This window comes from Opisthocomus hoazin, chromosome 4, assembly GCF_030867145.1.
Source record: "Opisthocomus hoazin isolate bOpiHoa1 chromosome 4, bOpiHoa1.hap1, whole genome shotgun sequence".
NCBI lineage: Eukaryota > Metazoa > Chordata > Aves > Opisthocomiformes > Opisthocomidae > Opisthocomus > Opisthocomus hoazin.
Window position 1 is genome coordinate 8,319,018 of NC_134417.1, and position 14,967 is coordinate 8,333,984.

Here is a 14,967-nt window from a genome sequence, read left to right on the forward strand (position 1 = left end):
TATCATAGCTTCTATGGTGTGACAGAATCCTTGTTTTCCTTCTATATACATCAATTACACTCTTCTGCGTATTTTGCTCCTTAGCTGGTATCCTGCTAAGCATGTAATATTTACCAGAATGCCTTATTTTTACCTCTATACAGCAGTCCTTCCAGTCCACTTTATTTCTCAGTTACCAATATTTTTCAGGTCACTGATATCTTTACAAGATATCCCAGACAAGTATATGAGGATGCACGTTGAGATATCAAGGCCCCAAGATACCACTATGAAAGACTGAGGGCAGTTAATCTGGGGAAAAATAGTTGGCACTAAAAACCCAAGGAGTTCAAGCAAGACCCAATCTATTTATTCTCTGCTCCAGGACATGTTCCAATGAATGCAGCCCCAAACTGTGCTAGCTTTTCCTCTGATTACATCACATTGCAGATCAAAGCCAATTTTACGAAAACAATCAATCACAAGTCTTCATACCTCATCATTTCTTGCTATATCCTTCCCAATTTGGAGTATGCTGTAGACAGGCTTCGTTCTCTTATAGAGTAGTTTGCATTTTTCCACAGCATATTTCATTTTGTTTTCAGCTGAAGAGTCAAATCTACCTGTGGCATCAATAATTTTCACTACATAAATCAGATTTTGTCCATAGGCAAAAGTGGAGTGGTGTGGATAATACAAAAACACTCAAGCAATAAAGAAATCTTGTAAGAATATTCATTCAAATTTAAACACAAACTGCTCCAGTTATATTAGCATCCATGATACCTTCACTTCCTACAAATACCATTGCGATTGAGTTCTAGAAGATATTCTCTGAATGCTTAGGAAAGCAGATCTTAACTTCTTATACACGATCATTCACACAGGAATCTGATCAGAAGGGTTATGTTCATCTAGTTAAAAAGCAAAAACAATACCTCACGCTTTGTGGCAATCTGTGCCACAGACCCATGCAGAGCAGTATGGAAGTCAATCTCCATGACTGCAAGACTGAAAACAAAGTGAACAAACAGCCTGACAGGACTGCTAAGTATGGAAATTGTTAATGAAAGTGCAAGCAAAATTCATGAAACAATCAAACCACTGAAAAATATTAATGAGTTTTGAAAATAACCAGAGCCTATATACAAACACTGTGAAAAGGAAAAGAAAAAGAGACATTGGAAATATACTATTCCTGAAGATTTACATACTTCCGTCTGTGGGAGTTTAAGTTGGGCTATGCAGTGTTAGACACCAATCAGGTGAGAAGACTTGTGAGGTATGAAAGGATAAGATGGGGAATAATAATTTTGACCTACTTGATTTGTACTAGAAGTGTGAGGAGAAATAGATGGGAGGAAAAGATGGGAAGTCTGGACAAGCAGTTCCATAGGGAGCTTTCTAACCACAAGAGATGGCCAGCCAAGTGCCATCATGCCAAGTAGCACAGAGATGCTCAGCAGCTACTTTGACCTCACTGACATTGCAGGGATCCTGCAACTACTTCCCTTTGACCTTGCTTCCTGCCTGGGACGTCGAAGCAGGGGTGAACCTGCTCTGGACACAGGCAGCTCAAACTTCTTTCTAGATGGAGGGCTCAGATTTCCGGATGCCTTCTCTTCAGGATGCCTGTGTTCTGCTTACTTCAACAAGCTGGTGGACTTGAAGCTTGCTTGCTTCAGACAGCTTCTTCTTTCAACAGAAGCAGCCCAGCTGCATCCCAAGTCCCAGCATACGGATCGTGTGATCATGTTACCATTGTTCTCCTTCCCTGTTTAAAATGGACACTGAATATGCAGAACGTATCTCTCAAGCCATTATGCATACTGTATACTGTAACAGAATACTACTTCTCTAACATCTCAAAGGGGACATGAGATATCACTTTCTTGCCGTTCTTAGGTGACCATTGTTAAATAATGTATAGGCAAATGGGTGGACTGTCATACAAGGGGGAAAAATATCTTTTTCCATGACTTCCAGTGTAGCTCAGTGAAACATCCAAACACCTTATTTTTTAGGTGCTTTTAAAAGTCCCTGAACTCCTCCAGGTAAGAAAAGAATGAACAAGTGTCCTCTTGAAAAGAAACTCCTGAACTAGGGTCATATTTGCTTTAATGGAGTTGTGCCTACATTCAAGATGTGTCCTCTAATTTTCTGTCTTGCCAGCCTAGCGGGAGTGCTTTGCATTGCCATACAGGTGATTCCAGGTTTGATTTTCATTTCCACTTCCTCATGTCATATGACGGTGCCAAATCTGCTTAAAGATAGTAATGGAAACCACATTCTCAGCTCATTCAGCCTTCAAAAACCAATGTACGCCACTATGAGGTCAAACTGGCAGGGGTTCAAGGAAAAGGCCTGGCAGGATGAGAAACACCCTGCTCATAACAATTCAGAATCTGCCAGTTACTGTAGCAAAAAGAAAAGCCCAGGAAAACTGAAGCAGCTCTCAACTCGTTTCAAGACCTGCCTTGCTCTGTGCAATACACAGCTGAGGAAATCCTTGCTTGGAAGCCCAGTTGATAGCACATAGATTAATCACATGGGTGTGCAAGAAAATAAGTAGGTGCATAAATTCCTTAGCTATGCTATGCATTTCCCAATGCAGACTTCCTTTAATGCTGACAAGCTGTTGATTTTTTTATTTTTAATTATGAACTGAAATCCCTTTTCCTATCAGTTATAACAAACAGTCTGCTGTTTAACTTCAAATTCCGTATCACTCATGCAAGTTGTAAGTTCAGTCATCTTAGTATCTCTGAAATATTTGCCAGCAGGAAAATGAAAGGTTATCTCATACTAAATAAATACATAGTGATATGACTCGCTAGCAAAAATTCCAGCCAGATGACTAGTGTTAATCTTGTAATACCATTAAACAAATCCACAGTCATAAAGGATTTCTCAGCCCAATTCAAACAGTAAAAATGCAGGAGGAAATATATCCTTGCAATGTAGGAACAGGTTTGTGATCCTAAAGGTCTGACTTCTGTTCCTGGCTTTGTCACGTACTGCCTGGGTGACCTTTAGTGAAATACCTACCTCTAAGTTTGCCTCAATTCCTACTTTGTAAACAAGGGATAATGAAACATTCCCTTTTTTTTAAATAGATGAGAGTATCTTTCTTAGAGAAACTGTAACCAAAGAGTTTAAATAAAACAAGGGGAGCCTCAAAGAAAGACCGAAATCTTCTGACATCTTAATAGAACATATCTATAAAAATAGTAAGAAAATTATGGCTGTTTTCATCTGAGGCAGAAGGGTTGCTAACTGTAGAAGTTAGTAAGGTGCTAAATGACTTTTTTTTTTATTCAATGCGTTCCCAAATGGCAGTGTCTCAGGCAGACTGATCCATTATGCAGCTGCAGAACTCGCTTCTGCCCTGCTCTGAGAACCAGCCTTTCTTCTCCTCCTCCTTTCCCTGCCCTCCCCTCAGGACCTTTACCTCTGTCTCCTTCCTATGTCTCCTTCATTCTACTTTCAAGACTACAAGAGGTTCACGTTTGAGAACCTCTGACGCACTCAGAAGTCATAAAAAGAGGATGTCTGCCTTCTGCAGAGAAGCAGATAATCTTTCATTTTTCTTAGGACAGCAGGTTTATAAGAACTTGCTTTAACACACCTCGTCAGCACTGGGATCAACAAATCTGTGAGAGGGAAATGCTGTTACCAAAAATATCTTTGAATATCTGACTGGCGTCCTTTTTTTTAATTTATTTAAGGAAGAGGAACAGAAAACCTGGCCAAACCCTTTTCTTACTTGACAGACATGTTGTAGGAAAGAAAAAATGTCTCCAGAAATGAAGCTTTGCTGAAAGGTGATACACCACCTCACCACAACAGTGAGTGGCAATAGGCAGTGTGCAGGAAAACAAGCTTGTCTTGAATTCATGAATCGACAAACTGGTTTCTTATAATAATTATGAATCATCATAAACTTCAAAATTCTAACTCATTATGTATTATTAACTGCTAATTCAGCTTTTCTCTTTCTTGTCTTTTGTCTCTTGGGAGAAATTGGAAGGTGTTTCAGAGCTTCCTTGGAACCTGTGCCTTATGGTTGATTTCTTCAGTGCTATCCCCAGGAGCGTCTAGTTACCATCTCAAACAGCATTATTACTCTAATTTAGAATAGTATTAACTATTCTGTTAATCCATCTATGCTGCAAAAAAAGTGTCCAGATAGTAACTGCACACACTGATAAGGAAGTTTTTATAGCAGAAATATGCTTTCATATCTGTTACTCTATTCTGAGCTTGTGAGGGCAGGATAAAACTGTGGCTTTGTTATAGTCTTGAAATAGGAAATAACATATTTACTAAGCAAAGGTAAGCCTTCCTGGGAATACACATTGTTAATCATCAAATCTCACCCTTACTCCAAAGAATCGGTGTCAAAGAGCAGCTGAAGTTTTGTTTCAGTGAGAGCAAGGCATTATCAGGTTCACGAGACCTCCTGTAGCATCAGCAATGTCTACAGTCTGTATCATCGTCTAAGTAACATGTACAAACACAAGTAAACAAAAGCTACTACTTTTACTACAAGTTAATGTATTTTCTTTAGAGAATAAACACTTGAAAGCTGAAGGTAGAGTCTGTAATTTTTGCATTTTAAAAAACTTGTCACAACAGGTATACTTAACAAAAGACCATTTCCTGCCACCGTAGCCAAGCAAGTAAAGAATATATTCCAGTAATTTCAGAGAAGGGGAAGCAAGACCCAAGACCCAGATCTCACACGAACTTAAGCATCTAAGCCCAAGCAGTTTGAAATTCAATGAGGTTCCTAAAAAACATGGAGGCACCCAACCTGAAGTGTTCATAGATGTAAAAAGACAGATTTCAGATGAGGGAAACCATCTAGGTTCTTTGACCACCCCTATTGCTTTGTAATGCTTTGATAGCATTGATTGTTCTTGGTGCAGACCTGTTGGAGATCCCTTGAAGGAGCTGGAAAGAGCCTCATGGACTTGATCTCTTTGGATCTTCAGTGAAAGAACACAAGAGTACTGGTCCCTCTTTAAATGTCACTTCCTCCACGCTCAGGAGCGGTGCATCCCCCTGAGAAAGAAATCTAGCAAAGGAGGCAGGAGAGAGTCCAGCGGAGGGCTACAAGGATGGTGAGGGGACAGGAACATCTCTCCTACGAGGAGAGGCTGAGGGAGCTGGGCTTGTTCAGCCTGAAGAAGAGAAGGCTGCGAGGGAACCTAATATATACTTATAAATATCTGAAGGGTGGGTGTCAGGAGGACGGGACCAAGCTCTTTTCAGTAGTGTCCAGTGACAGGACAAGGGGCAATGGGCACAAACTGAGGCACAGGAAGTTCCGTCTGAACATGAGGAAGAACTTCTTCCCTCTGAGGGTGACGGAGCACTGGAACAGGCTGCCCAGGGAGGTGGTGGAGTCTCCTTCTCTGGAGATATTCAAGACCCGCCTGGACACGGTCCTGTGCAGCCTGCTGTAGGTGACCCTGCTTCAGCAGGAGAGTTGGACTAGATGACCCACAGAGGTCCCTTCCAACCCCTACCATTCTGTGATTCTGTGAACTCTTGGAAATGGCCTATTTAGAACAAGTTATTAAACTTAATTACAAGCACTTATCCTGTCCTTTTAAAATGGGCAGTGGCATAAAGTACTCAACCCCCCCAACCAAAAAAACAAAATCAGAAAACCCACAAAACTTCTTCAGTTCCCAAAGGCCATTTTGCAAAGTAAAACATGAAAACACTAAGAATTATTTGGAATAAGGAATATGAAATTTTCAATTACAACCAGGGCAATGTTGTTTGGGCCAACACCATCAGCATGGCCGTCTATCTACAGATCAAGGACTGGAAAGCTGTTTTAGAGGCTACTGGACAGATAATATCTGTTACATAAAGGCAAAGATCAACCTTCATCTTTCATACAGTATTCATTAGTCTGTTCAGATAGTCCATAATACAGCCCAAACAGCAAAAAGATTAGCTGCAAGAAGGCATTACTTGTTTAAAATTTTAACACAATTAGTCAAACTTCTTCATTTCAAACCCTCTATGTATTTATCTGAGTCTAAATAGATCCCTGAGACAAAGAAGTTCCAATGGTATGCAACAAAATGTTATGCTTCTGTTAAAGCTAGGTGAAAACAGCGTGGAAATGAAGCTAGTTTACCTCATTATCAGTATGTGCTTCAACTGTACCGGGTCACAGCCTTGCCCACATGTACCAACACTTCTGTAATTGATTCCTACAAGTCCTCATATGCTATGGTTTCCAGTTCCATTTAAATGCAGATGTGGACTAATGGAAGGGCTGCATTATTTGTGAACAGAAACTCAGGGAACATATTACTTGCCTATTCAGTGATCTGAATGCTTTTATTCTTTTCCTTAACAGCCTTTATTTTGTTGTGTGTATTTTTATTTTTTTTAATTTAAACAACATGGGTTTTTTTCCACGCTCTGTTAAAAGAGGAAGGGGAAAAGAGCTAATTATATCTGAACTGAAGTGTAACCACGGCCCTATTAAATAGGTAGCAGTTATGGGCTATTGATCGCAGTTCACAGGAAAAGCTTGTCATGTAGTGTCAAGAGGTTAATGTAATTACAAGAGCGGGCAGCAGGATCAGCTGTGTCCTCGAATAGGCGAATAACTAAAAGCTGCTTTAGAGACACATAATGTTGTCAAAGCATAAATAATTCATCCCAGCATTTGAGAAGAAATTACTGCTCCGTTCCAGCGTATTATTCAGCCATTAAAATCCTGCCCTTGTAAAGTCTTTTGATGTAGCCATATTTTCAGTTCTAAGAGCAGTTTTGGAGCATTCAGCTTTTATTAAGCCTTATATTGTGCAGTTTTCAAAGTATTAAAAAGGATATGAAATAGACTTACAATTTGTTTAATAACTGCATTGCGATTCAGATAAGAGGGAGAGAGCTGTGTGGATTTATGGAGTGCCTACGCAGCACGAAGAGGCAGCCGTGGCATGATGTGATGGAATTTTTAACTCCCCTAATCTGGACAGAATTAAACGGGCTTCAGCTATTTACTAGCATTGATAGCTGCAGCAGTCTTCACAGCATTTTGCGACCCATTTCTCAAGAGACAGCTAAGTAGGAGAGCCACGTATCAGTGTGCCCAGCTATTCTCCTGTTACAGCCTCTTGACTTCAGCTCTTCACTTGTGCTTATTAAAGTGTGTAGCAATTTGATATTGAATGGCTTCCACTCTTTGCATTCGTAGCCTGAAATCTGTCTTGCTGCTGGTTTCAATGTCTACGGTTGCCCACATTTATTGTCAGGGGTTATGGTGTTAATATACATTAAATTACAAGAAAAAGACCCTAAGTAAATACTTCTCTACCAGACTACGGCTAGCCCCATGCAGACGGGTAGTTTGGTGGAATGGCTGAAAAGAGAGAGGAAGGACGGGGTGTTACAAGGAATTGCTCCCTCCTCAACCCTCCCGTCCCCATACTAAGATAATCTGATGTTCGGACACTTCTGTTACACAGCCAAAGCCCCCAGACTGCCCTTTGCTAATAATTCCTAAACAAAATTCCCAGATAACATTTGCAAATAAAAGAGAGCTTTGCGGTCTCAAACCATCTATTCACAAACTTAGGGTTGCTGTGACTTTAACCACTCATGAAAAACAAAAAAAAGTGGAATCTGAATATACAATTTTCATGTCTCTGATTATTTTTCATTTTAATATTCAAACAGAAAAACAATTGCTTGTTTGAGAACAGACTAATCAGTTAAGAGCTTTAAGGAGAAGGGATATGGGTTGACAGGCAAAACAGGCTTTCATTTCAGGCTGACCAAAAGCAAAGTCACCCTCCACACCGCCCCTGCAATCAGGCTCTCCCCACCATAATTATTTGTCTTACTCTCCTGCTAGAGTCTAGTCCCCATCCTTCTCCTGCCCACAAATATGGCTAGAGCTGGAAAGCCACAGCTGGAGACAGGAGCTTTGCCCTCCCCTCTGCTAACAGTGCTTCTGCAAGAACATTGCCAATATTATGAAGTCTATAGTGAGCTTTCCCATAATGATGGCTGTGGGCCACTGTTCATTTCTCACGAAACAGCAGGCTGTATTTGGTATACAATTACAGAAAACAATCATAGAATGAAATATTATAAGCTCTTAGATACTACAGTGATTGGCAGCAGTCTCACAAAGAAAGGAATAAATAGTTATAAAGTCAGTGCATGAAAAAAAGGAAAATAAAAAACACAAACTAAAGCAAAGCTGAGAAGAACACAACTGCACGAAGTAGCAGCTTAGAAACAATTTCAGGGGAAAGGTTCACCAGCAGAGGAAAAAATACAGAGAAAACATAAAGAAAGCAAAAGAAGTATGGATTCTCCATTATCTTCTGCCTTTTGAAAGCTCTTAAACCACTGTCCTGGTATAGCAGTTACCTCCTGGCTTATTTTAAAAAAATAAAAAACAAGTGAAGTCTTTCCAGAAACTGCTATTCTAATTTTGAATCAACTTTTGAACAGGATGTCCCCAAAAGTTAGACATTTTGATAACAGCACCCAGAGATCACATTTCTATGAAAAATAAGGGCTAGTTTTTATCCAGTCACTTCTTTCCAACAACAAAAAGTAAACACATTTTCAGGAAAAAGACTCAGACCAAGCAAATTGGTCCTCACCATGAATACCCTCTTCTTTGAACCATGTATATACTGCTTTTCTGTGTCTACTTCCCGTGCACTAGCGTACGGATGTTTGCTGTGTTGTGAGGGGAGTTTATCTTGGCTTTGTGTGTATCTGTACAGTGTTGACAGTGGGATTTTTCTGTTTCTTGTGCTATTTCGTTCAGAGCCTGAGGAAAAGAGCTAAGTTTTTTCCTAAGGGAATTTGAGTTTAGTACCTTAAATTCACCATACATGAGTAAGATAATTAGGAATGTGTCGATACTCTGTATACACAGGTTATGACTGCACATAGTTAAATAGAAGAGGAGGCATTTCTGAAACTGCACAAACAAGCCTGAAGAGCAATCTAAATGCGGCTTTCTGATCGTTCAAAAATTACAAACCATGGAAAAAACATAAAAGATGCAAAAACAGGAGCTTTAAGCTGTTTTCCTGTCCCTTAGGGTTTGTGTGGCCTTGCGGTAGCTCTGAAATCACCTCAGTGTGCACAGGGACAGCTAAAGGGCAGTCCCGTGTTGACTCCATCAGGTGGAGATTTAATCCAGCTGAGGACTGTGCTTTTTGTCATTCCTGTCCTTAAATCTCATCATGCCTGGTTCACTCCGCTGGCCTGGTTCACACCTTACAGTACTCTCTGGCTTCCTTGAACTTATCCTGCGATAAGCACGGATAAGCACTTGCTTCCTATGCATAACACATAGTAAAAACAAGGTCTATGCATGTGCTGCTGTGTATTGTTAACAGTAGCTCAGTTGTCTACCATGACTATGTGAAAACACATTATTCACTGTCACAGGTTGGACATAAACCCAAACCCTTCTTAGGAAACAAGCCAAGACCTGAAATTTTCACCTGGCTTGAATTTGAAAATTTGGCAATTCACCAGTTTTGAATAATGTCTGTGAAAAAACATAAACTACTAAAATTAGACAAAGGCTTGTTCAGAAAGCTTTTGACAATTTTTCCAGAAAGCTATTTCCACGTTTCTAGTTCATTAAGCAGCCTGAACCCCATCCCTCCTGCAGGGGAGCACCGCCTGAGATGAGTTGTTTTACTGCTAAGAGATTCACTGGGTGACTGAATGAAATAACACACAGGTTAAAATCTTTCTTCTTTTGAAGACAATGATAAAACTCCCAGTGGGGCTGGGATTTAACTTGAGGATTACAGCTGCTGTGAATCAATCCTCTACCAGCTTTAGAGGAGTTAGGCCAATTAACACCAGCCAAGGGCACAGCCCTTTCATTGTACCCAGAAAGCAATAATATCCATTATTGTTTTTCCCAGCCAGCACTCTGGCATGCTTCTTCACCACAATTTCCCCTCCATCTCCCACCTTTTCCAGTTACCCAGTTCTGGCACTTCACTTGCAGAGCACTCTGAACCCTTGAAAATATATGCTTTCTAAAAAGTAATAGAAATAAAAATGTTTGGATTTTTGCTTTCTCAGGAATCTGCTTTATTCATATGCAATTAAAACAAAGATAAAAAGTAATCTCTTTATCTTCAGCGAGGAAGGAGCTGGGCATTTTAAAATATACAAATCAAGTGAAATAACAGCACAGACTGCCAGCCCCAGATCAGCTGTGCATGTAGGGACATAGGCATCACATTACAAACATCCGCTTCACATCGCAGGCCACATCCAGGAACTTCTTGGGTCTGTTGCCCATGTTCTGAACTTTTTAACACACAACAGAATTCGCATCCTTAGATTATCTTTTGTTTCAATAATTACCAAATACAGTTATGCGGATTTAAGTCATCAGAACAGGGTGAACTTTGTTAATTTGTGACTTCACTTTTCATTATGACAGCTCTAAAAATGAGCAAATTCTCCTCTTTGAAAAACTTTGTAACTTTCTCTTTTCCACATTTTTGTGATATAAATTTTTCTTCTGTTCCTCTTCCCCCTCCTTTTTCTTGGCTTCATTTTTGTTTCCCAGCCTGGCTGTAGATCTGCTCCAGCTGCCTACTTCTACTTTCAAACTCTTCACAGCCTGGAGCCCAGGCTGAAGCAAAGACAACCTCCCCATTCACCAGGGCTGCACAGATTTATACCTGCTTACGATGCTTGGTCTGAGCTAAAGTGCTGTAAGACAAACTGCGCTAGCTCTGCGCTGTTTCACACTAGGAAAACCCCATCTTTAGGGCTGCTTCGCACTTCTAGAAATCTGGACCTTATAATATGAACTGGGCTTTTCAGTTTTGTGTGTTTTTCTTTCAAATTATGGTTTCTCACTGAGGAACTTTGATCGATTCAGGCAACATAAAAAAAACCCCCATGCAGCTCAGCTGCCCAGTCACACATTGAATTTCTAATAGCCATGAATCAAAGAGGAGAGTTCATGAGCTGAATGCTTGGCTGTACTCTTCAGCAAATCCATTAAAGTGAGTCAGTTTAGTTTACAACATGATATATAAACAAAAAGAGCAACACCATATATATATCTCACATATCATCTACAAATGAGCATACAACTGAAATGCAGCTGCTTTAACTGGGTTCCACTTGAACCAAAGCCCCAGTACGCAACACCGAGACCAAAAAGAAAAGAAAAAGCTGCAAAATGAAACAAATGAAGCAATGCAGCTCCTATCCCACCAGCCCAATGTTGCCCTAGGTGAATACTCAACTGCAAGTCACCTCATCTATGCGGATAAATGCTAGTCCATGCGGTTATGTATGGAAGAGGCATGGGGTTTTTCGCACAGACTCAGACATTACAATGAACACAATTTGCTTACAAATAAGACCTCCAGTTGCTCAATTTAAGATTCCATATGCTGTTCCTGCTGATAATGAGATAAACCAACATGTCATTCCGATTCAAAAAGGTAAGCTTATAAATCCATGGAAATCCCTTTTTAATCCAGGCAGAAAGGGCTTAGCACTAGTATAAGTTTGTTTGACAGTCAATAAAAATTACAACCAATAAGGAAAATGGTGGATGAACAAAATAATTCTATTTCAGCAAGAAAATAAGACTTAGTGTTATAAAAATCATCTGGTGACTTGTCCTGTGCTAGGCAGCCGTTTGGGTTACGTGAATACTTGGAATTGCCTGGACAGTCCTGTGGCTGTTGACAATAACACCCACAGCTTCTCAGTCACGCACAAGGGGCAAATTCGTCCTCAGAGCACAAAGCACTTCTATAGGAACGCGCATGATGTTCCACAACTACTTTCTTTGTGAAAAAAGGGAGGTAACATTCCAGCACCCAGCAGCACATTGTCTTTATTTCCTCAATAATTTACGTAAAGCTGCTTTTGATTTATTCCTGAAATATGCTTATATCTGCATTAGATACTGTAGTGATGCTCTCTGGATGTGTGTCATTATGGCAAGCACAAGCCTCTCCAGTCCTGTAATGAGAGTGGGGCTGCCAGGAAATCACAGTGCATTCAGGATATAGGAAAACGGAAAATCCTTTCACCAGTGGCAATTTAAGAGTGAGGGATGAGGGGGTTTTAATCGTGGAAAAGAAACAAAACCAACATAAGTCAAGCTGTAGAATAGGAAGTACAAATGATTTGGGATGAGTATAAGCAGGAAGCAATCAAAAAAACAATAAATCCGAACTTTGTCAGACAAACTTTGACTTCAGGTTGTCCGTGTCAAGAATGAGTGCACTGAGGGACTGAAGACCCAAGCACGGCTGAAGAAACCCAGTACTGGCACTGCTAATAACAATGTGTGGAGTAATTATCAGGTAATGTCATTTTTCAAATGAAAGCATGCAGGTTTCTTGAGAGAGAAGGAGAATTTCAGGTAAAACCTGCCAAGTATACCTAGTGACTCTGCCAACAGTCCAGACTAGGCCTTTGCTTTATTTATTGCTTTATCTGGTTTCTTTGATCAACGCAATACAAAACTGAGTTCAGGCCTGGAACTGGCCGCATGCACTTCTGGAACACAAACCAATTCCTTTCAGCTTTTCTTCCTCCACTGTGAGTAACAAAGGCTTGTTTCAGTTGGCTCAGTGTTTGACAACAATTAACTTTGGGAGAAGGGAATGGAGACCATATAATTCTTCAACAAACTGCAACATTATAACCTGAAAAAAAAAAGCCCCTGCTTTCAGTGACTATACCTACACACACAAACTTTGCATGATTTTGCAGGTGTTTCTGATTTAAGCCACACTTTTTTGTTGTATGCTGCTTTCCCCCACCCCTTTCGTAAGCAAATGACAAGCTAAAGTCTTGCTATGATACAAAACATACCCGCTGCAAAAGCACCAGCCAAGGCATCGATCTGTTGCTCCCCAGCTTCTGAGCTGAGAAACACTGTCGCTTGGGATGCCCCGGGATGTGCAGGACTCGGGTGCAGCCCTGGCTGAGCCTGGAAGCACGCTGTGGTCACGAAGGGAATGCTCCGCTTCCACAATTAATTCACATAGAGACAGCACTTGCATCTCCTGGTAACGTAACAACTCCTAGCCCTGCCTCCCAGCCCAAAGAGGAAAAAATGACCTCGTATCCTCAGGGGACTGGCTCCTTTTGAGTTCCTTCTCCCCGTTCAAGCGGCTGCTGACTAGCTGGGGAGCCAAGAGCACAGGAGCACAGTAATTGTGGCTTGCAATTGAAAGAGATGCCCAGCGCTGGGCTACACCTTGGATAATTTCCACAGCCAGCAAAGGCTAAATACACAATGACCACTGGTGGTTTTATGCACCTTGCAAAGGATATGCTGAGGGCAGCCAGTTGCATTTGCCTCGGAAGCAAAAATAACGTAGCTGAAGTCAGGGGAGCAAAAAAAATGCAGTGTCAGTAGTGTATTTGCCTTTTCTTTTTAACCAGACTGCCCCTATGCACACATCAAAAGTGGCCCCAGAGACAGAATTTTACCAACCCAGTCTACCATTTTAACATGTAAGCCGTCCCACCCGAAGCTCAGGGACAGATTGGTGTGACTTACTTATGTTCTTTTGAAAGAATAAATAGAGTTTTTTTTAGTAAAATGTTCCCAAGATATTTCTTATTGTTATTAGAGAAAAGAGGCTGAACCAGAAAGAAGTCTATGCTTTACGGGGAAGGTGATTGCTCCCAGGGACTCTGATCACTCGTGGCAAAAATTCCCACAAGTTCAGAAGCGTTTTTTAAATTGTTCTCCATCCATCCCATGAGAGCCTTGGTCCCAGCCCATCACCAGACACGGCTGAAAGCCGAGAGTGATGAGCAAGTCCTGCTGATTGAGGGCTTGTACCTCTGGTGGGAGCTGAGTCACCTGCTGACAGGTTACTTTGTGTCATACCAAAAGCATCCCTGTGTATTATGCACATTCATTGCCAGCTGGAGTTGTCCTACTGTGTTGAAAATAAACAATAATGATATTAATGATTTGCCCTAGAACACACACTGGCAGCAGCACTGCTGTGGAAATCATACTTCAGTGCCTGACAGGGCCATTTTCAGTTGTGCAAGTAGCAGTAGTTGCCAGCAAAGTAAAAATGCCAGTAAAAAATCTGACACTGGTATTAGACAGCCTATCTGATTGTCTCCTAAGGGTGGTCCTGGGAGAGGTAATCCCAGTGAGCTTACGGTGACATCCTCCAGAGCAATCTCTCGCACACCGGCAGGCTTGGCGTGTCAGTACCGTGCCAGACGTAACTTCAGCAGCTGTCTTCAGCACTAGCTCCACCAGAGAGATAGGGGTGGACCAGCGGTGAGAGCAGAGCTGCGGTGCTCAGCGCTGCACTGCAACAGTCAGCAAGAACAAAGCTCTCATCCTGCGCGTGTGGGTGTACGAGGCAGTTTCACGTACACATAGATACAGATGGACTTTGTACTACCTTGTTGGGATGAAAGGAGCCTCTAATAAAGGAGGCAGGAGATCCACATGGTTGAACAAGGAGCTTTTAGCGGAGATCAGGTGGAAGAGAAAGGTCCATGGAATGTGGAAAGAGGGGCAGGCCACTTGGGAAGAGTACAGGAATGTGGTCAGAGCGTGCAGGGATGCGACAAGGAAGGCCAAGGCCCACCTGGAATTGAAGCTGGCAAGGGATGTCAAAAACAACAAGAAGGGCTTATTCAACTACACCAGCAGCAAAAGGAAGGCTAGGGACAATGTGGGGCCGCTGCTGAATGAGGCGGGTGTCTTGGTGATGGAGGACACAGAGAAGGCAGAGCTACTGAATGCCTTCTTTGTTTCAGTCTTCAGTGCCAAGGCAGGCCCTCAGGAATCCCAGGCCCCGGAGGTAAGAGAGGAACCCCACAGACAGGATGATTCTTCCTTGGTCGAGGAGGACTGCATGAGGGATCGCATGAGCAATCTGGACACCCACAAATCCATGGGCCCCGATGGAATGCATCCACGAGTGCTGA